This window comes from Grammomys surdaster, unplaced genomic scaffold, assembly GCF_004785775.1.
Source record: "Grammomys surdaster isolate TR1022 unplaced genomic scaffold, NIH_TR_1.0 166, whole genome shotgun sequence".
NCBI lineage: Eukaryota > Metazoa > Chordata > Mammalia > Rodentia > Muridae > Grammomys > Grammomys surdaster.
In genome coordinates this window covers 12922562-12928561 of record NW_021604614.1, presented here as the reverse complement: position 1 = coordinate 12928561, position 6000 = coordinate 12922562, and positions in this window count along the sequence as shown.

Below are 6000 nucleotides of genomic sequence, written 5' to 3'. Positions count from 1 at the left end.
ATTACTGGAACTGAGGGGTACGCACTTGTAATCTTAGCACTCCGGAGGCTGAGGCAAGAGGGTCACAAATTCAAAGCCAGTCTGGGTAGCTTAGCAAATCACTGACTGAAAAAAAAAAAAAAAGAACTAATCTTTTTAAGCTTTGAAGAAACACATACTACAGAATTTCAAATCACACACCCACAAAGTAGGTGAGATGCTCTTTTACATCTTTGGAATCAAAATATCCTTTAACTATTTAAAAAAAATTTAGAGTGATAGTCATAGTTTGGAGAGATGGCTCAGTGGATAAGAGCAATGTGTGCTCTTCCAGAGGACCCGGGGTTTAAGTCCTATCAAAGCACATGGCGGCTCAAAACTGTCACTCCAGTTCCAGGGGAATCTGAAGCCCTCTGGCCTCTGTGGGCACCAGGCATACATACACTGCACAGGCACACATGTGGATAAAACACCCAAACACATTAAATAAATTCAAATAAAGAGTTGCTCAGCCAGACATGGCAGCTCGTGCTTGTAATTCCAGCATTCAGGAGGCAGAAGAGGGAGGACTGATGCAAATTTAGGGCCCACTTTGTCTCTCAGTGAGTCGCAGCCCAGGCAGGACTGCAGAGAGAAACTGTCTAGCATGGAAAGAAATGAAGTATTTGTTAGGCTGGGTTTATTGATCAGCTGATGGAACACTTCCACCCTATCCCAAAGCCCTACTTCAATACCTAATTCTTTCAAAAAATATTAGTGGAATCATTTATTCTTTTTGTTAAGATTTATTTTGTAGCCAGGCAGTGGTGATACATGCCTTTAACATCAGCAGATCTATGAGTTTAAGGCCAGTCTGGTCTACAGAGTGTTCCAGGACACCCAGGGCTACACAGAGGGATCTTGTCTCAAAAAACCAACCAACCAACCAACAAAAATACCCGAAAACCATAAAACAAAACAACAAAAAACAAACAAACAAATTTTTTAAAAAGGGTTTATTTTGTGTGTTTATGTTGCTAGTGTCTGTGGAGGTCAAAGAAAGGCATCCATTCTCCAGAGCTGGAGTGGAAACATAAGGGTTCTTTGGAAAGTCAGTTGTATTGGATGGTATTTTGCTGGGGCAAACACACGAAGGCATGAAGGAGTGTTTTCCTGAATAGGACACAGGCGAAAGGACGTTTTGCTAAGGCAAGCGTGTGAAAGGACACATGATGAAGGATTCTTCGCTAATGACACACTTGTGTTGGTCCACCTTTCATGCGTTTGTTGGGACTCGATAGACAGACCTGCACCAAAAAACTTCAGGTGGCATACTGCGGCTTCTTTCCGCTTCCACAGACTCGGGCCCATTGGCAGAGTGATGCCCGCGGATACTGACTCGTGGAGTTTTGCTAAGACAAACTCACACACTGAGGCAAGCCCTGTGGAGGACACGTGATGCTTAGAGGGAGCATAAATGGCCCGTGAGAGGGGCTTGCTTGTAGAGCTTGCTTGTAGAGCTAGCTCTGCAACAGTTCTTGGTCTTGCGTCTTTGTTGATCTCTGCCTTGTCGATTTAGGCACAGCCGAGAACTCTGGTGCTCCTGATGATCCTACTCTTCCTGCTGACTCGTGCCGACTCAGCTGAGGCCTGGGTGCTCCTGCTAGGTAGTATCACCAGTGTCCTGACTCTACCGCACTGGACTGCTGGTATAGCCATGAACTATTGTGAGTGGATTGAACTTCCGCTGCTGACTCCTGTGAACAAAACTGATTTCCTGACAACACAGATGAGATTTGCTCCAAAGAACCATTTCTAAACAGGTCCACTTCCCCCATATCCTTTCTTCTGCTACCTCTGGTGGGTGGTGGGCTAGAAGGGAGGTTCAAGCATTTAAGAACCATCATTAAAAGTAACTCTTTTAAAAAAAATTAAAGTTACAGTCCTCTATGAGAGCAGCAAACACGGAGCCATCTCTTTGTCTTCCCATTTATTCTTGTTTATTTCCGATAACTCAATGTCTGGTTTTATTTGTTACTTCTTTTGTAGGCTTTTGTTTTGTTTTGTTTGTTTGTTTTTGTTGGTTGGTTTGGTTTTGAGTTTTTTGAAACAGAATCTCTCTATGTGGCATTGACTGTCCTAGAACTCACTACAGAGACCAGGCTAGCCTCATATTCATGGAGAGCTGCCTGCCTCTGCCTCCCCAGTGCTGGGATTCAATGTCTGCGTCACGACGCCCAGTTTAATGGTACTCTTAAACACTATTTTTGATTGAAATCAGACCCAGAAGTATCAGAGTTTATATCTCCTGGTAATCTGTTCCTGGTAGTTGTCTTTGGTGTCCCTCATTCTCTTGGCCAAATGTTTAGCATATTTTGCAACCTCCTCATTATCCTTGGTGCTCGGTTTCCTCAGAGCAATGTGTCAGCAGGGCAATGTGTTGCAGGACATGTGTGATAAGATGTTCAATCACTGATGCATTGGTTCTCACCTTTGTTTAAGAGCTTCTAACAAGGGCTGGAGAGATGGCTCAGTGGTTAAAAGCACTGACTGCACTTCCAGAGGTTCTGAGTTCAAATCCCAGCAACCACATGGTGGCTCACAACCATCTGTAATGAGATCTGATGCCCTCTTCTGGTGTGTCTGAAGACAACTACAGTGTACTCATATATAATAAATAAATAAATCTTTAAAAAAAAAAAGAGCTTCTAACAATGTATCTGTGGACATCTGTAGAGAGATGGAAAAGCTTCTGGATTCTGATCCCTCTTTTGGGCCACGGCTGCCAAGGCACAGTAGTCTCTGTCAGTCCAGGGGTATCTTTCTCTTTTTTCTAATAGCCAAGATGAGAATACCAAGATTGGCACTCACAGTGCATCTTGGATAGACTTCTGCTTCCTCCTTCTAGTTCTCTTTGGTCCATAACAAGAATTCCCCTTACTTGCCAGGCAGGGGTGGCTTACACCTTTGATCCCAGCACTCGGGAAGTAGTGAGGCAGGTGGATCTCTGAGTTTGAGGCTAGCCTGGTCTGCAGAGTTAGATCCAGGACAGCCAGATCTACACAGAGAAACCCTTCCCCAAAAAAACTAACAAAAAAAGAAAGAGGAGGAGGAGGAGGGGGAGGAGGAGGGGAGAAGAGAAGGAGGAGGGGGGAAAAGGAAGAGGAGGAAGAAGAGGAGGAGGGGGAAGAGGAGGAGGGGGAGGAGGAGGAGAAAATAAATAATGAATGCCACTTAACAGCAGGTGCACTTTGCTGTCCTGGATCAGACACCTTGTTTCATGAAAAAACTTTGTCATTCCCACCACTGATTTGGACCACAGAACCTTTCCTCTCTTCACCCAGAGCATCAACAGTCACCTCTGTGACCATAGGCTTCTCACAGAGACTATGAACTTTGTCTGCGCTCACCGTCCACTTCAAGGAGTTTCTGACGGCTGGGAAGGAAATATTCATCTTCATCTACATCTTCACAGAGCCGACCATGAACAAGAACTCCCAATTCATTCTTAGTTTGAGTGTCAACTTAACTTTGTCCTCTCTTAGTTACCTTCTCAGGAAAAGTGACAAACTAGCTCAACAAAGTTCCTGTCCTTAAGAACCTAGTACTCTAGGGGTCAAGAGACAAGACTAAAATGTATCCACAAGTAAGAAAGCACCCAGGGATAATAAAACGGTGAATAACTACTGCATGTTTGCCTAGAGAATGATGAGTAAAATATCTTAAGGGATCAAACCTTTAAACTGAGACTGGAAGCCAGACATGATGGCGTTGTAATTCCATCACTCAGAAAGTCAAGGTAGGAGACTCACAGCCAGTTTGAAGCCAACCTAGATTACATAGTATCTTTTTAAAATTATTTATTTTATGTATGTGAGTACACTGTAGCTGTCTTCAGACACACCAGAAGAGGGCATCAGGAATCCCATGACAGATGGTTGTGAGCCACCATGTGGTGGCTGGGAATTGAACTCAGGACCTCTGGAAGAGCAGTCAGTGCTCTTAACCACTGAGCCATCTCTCCAGCCCAACATAGTATCTTTCAGGTCCGCCTATGCTATAGTGTGCCATCGTTTCAAAAAACAACTGACTTAGCAATTAATTGCAATGAATTGATTGGTTGGTTGAAACTGAGACCTGGAGGGTGAGAAGGAACTGGTGTGGAACAATCTGGGGACAGTGGGCTGCTGCAGAGCTGAGCTCGGTATCATTCCACAGACAGGAAGACGGCCATGATACATCTAGAGTTCAGTGGGAGAAAGAGAAGGTGGTGGAAATGTGGGCAGAAGCCTGGCACAAAAGGACCTCGAGGCCATGATAAAGAACGTAGGTTTTCTTCTAAGTGCCATGAGATACCACCAGATAGCTTTAGATAGGGACTTACGGGATCTTGTGTGCTTTTGAGAAGAGGGGGAGAGAGAGGCTACTGAGTAGAGAGAGGAATGGGATTCTATGAAAGAGACAGGGGAGCCGAGGAGGTGAGAGGTTAGGGCAGCCTGGACTCAAGAGCGGACGGAGATGGAGGTGTGGGAACCGATGGATGGATGTGGAGATGGGATCAAGGGTTACTTTGGGCAGTAAGGAAACAGCTGGGCAGACGGTGTGTCAGGAGGGTCAAGAAGTCTGCAGAGAGGAAGCTGAGTCTTGCTAGGAACAGTTGACTTGGATATCATCCGGCATCTGCTCTGTGACAAATAAGCCATGATATTGGAGTCCAGAGTTCAGAAATGAGGTCAGGTGTGGGTGGTTCATAGCCCCTCCGAACATACAACAGGAGGACTCCCTGGTCCCTCTCAAGCCCAGTTTTGCTTCCATCTTCTTTTCTCTCACCTACCTTCCTTTTGGTTTGGGCCTTTGGAAGTGTTTCACTCTTAGCCCAGGCTGTCTTGAAACTTAGCATAAAGCTAAGGCTAGCCTCAAAAATCCCAAGGCTCCCCCTGCCTCCCAGGTCTGCCTCAGCCATGCCTCTCCACAGAGTGGCTTGCCCTTGCCTCAATTTCCAAACCCCAACTTAATCAACTCTTCTGGTAAAAGCAGCAGTGGGCAGGACTCTGACCCGCTGTTCTTGGTTGTAACTATTGTTTGTTGTACATAGCAGACATAATATAACTATTATGTCACACTACATGGCAAAAGGGACTCTGTAGAGGAAATCAAGCTTAGTAATCAGTTTACTTTAGGCATGGAAATTATCTTGGGTACCTGAGTTGGTTTGAGTGCTAAATGTTTAGAGCTAGATATAGTACCATGTTAAAATGCTTGCCTACCTTTTCTGAGGGCCGGTGGATACATCCAAGAAGCCAAACAGCCAAGAAAACTGAAGAGAGTCAGGTATGAGCGTATATACAATCCCAGAACTTGGGAGGTAGAGAAATGGGGATCAGAAGGTCAAGGCCACCTTTGACTGTGTAACGAGTTCCAACCCAGACCCCCCTCTCTTTCACACACACAACCAACCCCCCCCCAAAAAAAACCTCCATAAAATAAAACAAACAGGGCTAGTGTGTAGCTCAGTTGGTAGAGAACTTGCTTAGCATACACAGAGCCCTGGGTCCCATCAACATTGTATAAATTGAACGTGGTGGTACACACAGTATCAGGAGGTAAGACAGGAGGATCAGAAGTCCTTACTATAGAGTTAGTTGGAGGGCAGCCTTGGTACGTGAGACCCTGTCTCAAAGAATAAACACAACTTGACAAACAGAAACAACACAAAATTGAAGGCCGAAGAGAAAGGTGGAGGCTCCATTGAGGAGGAGTTAGATGTCATTGCTGACTGACTTGAAGATTGAGGTGCCTCAGTGGAATCTATGAAAGCAAATTTGACTTAAGGGTCTGAGCATGGTACAAGACTTTGAGCCCTGGACGAGAGCGGGAGTCCCAGCCTATAGCTTCCTTTTAGATCTGTAAGGGAATAATCAGATTGCATGCTGGGCTTCTGAATATTTGCCTTGCTTTCCAGATAGGATCTTATTTTGTAGCCCCAGCTAACCTGAAACTTAGAGTGTAGCCCTGGCTTTGAATGTACAATAATCCTCCTGC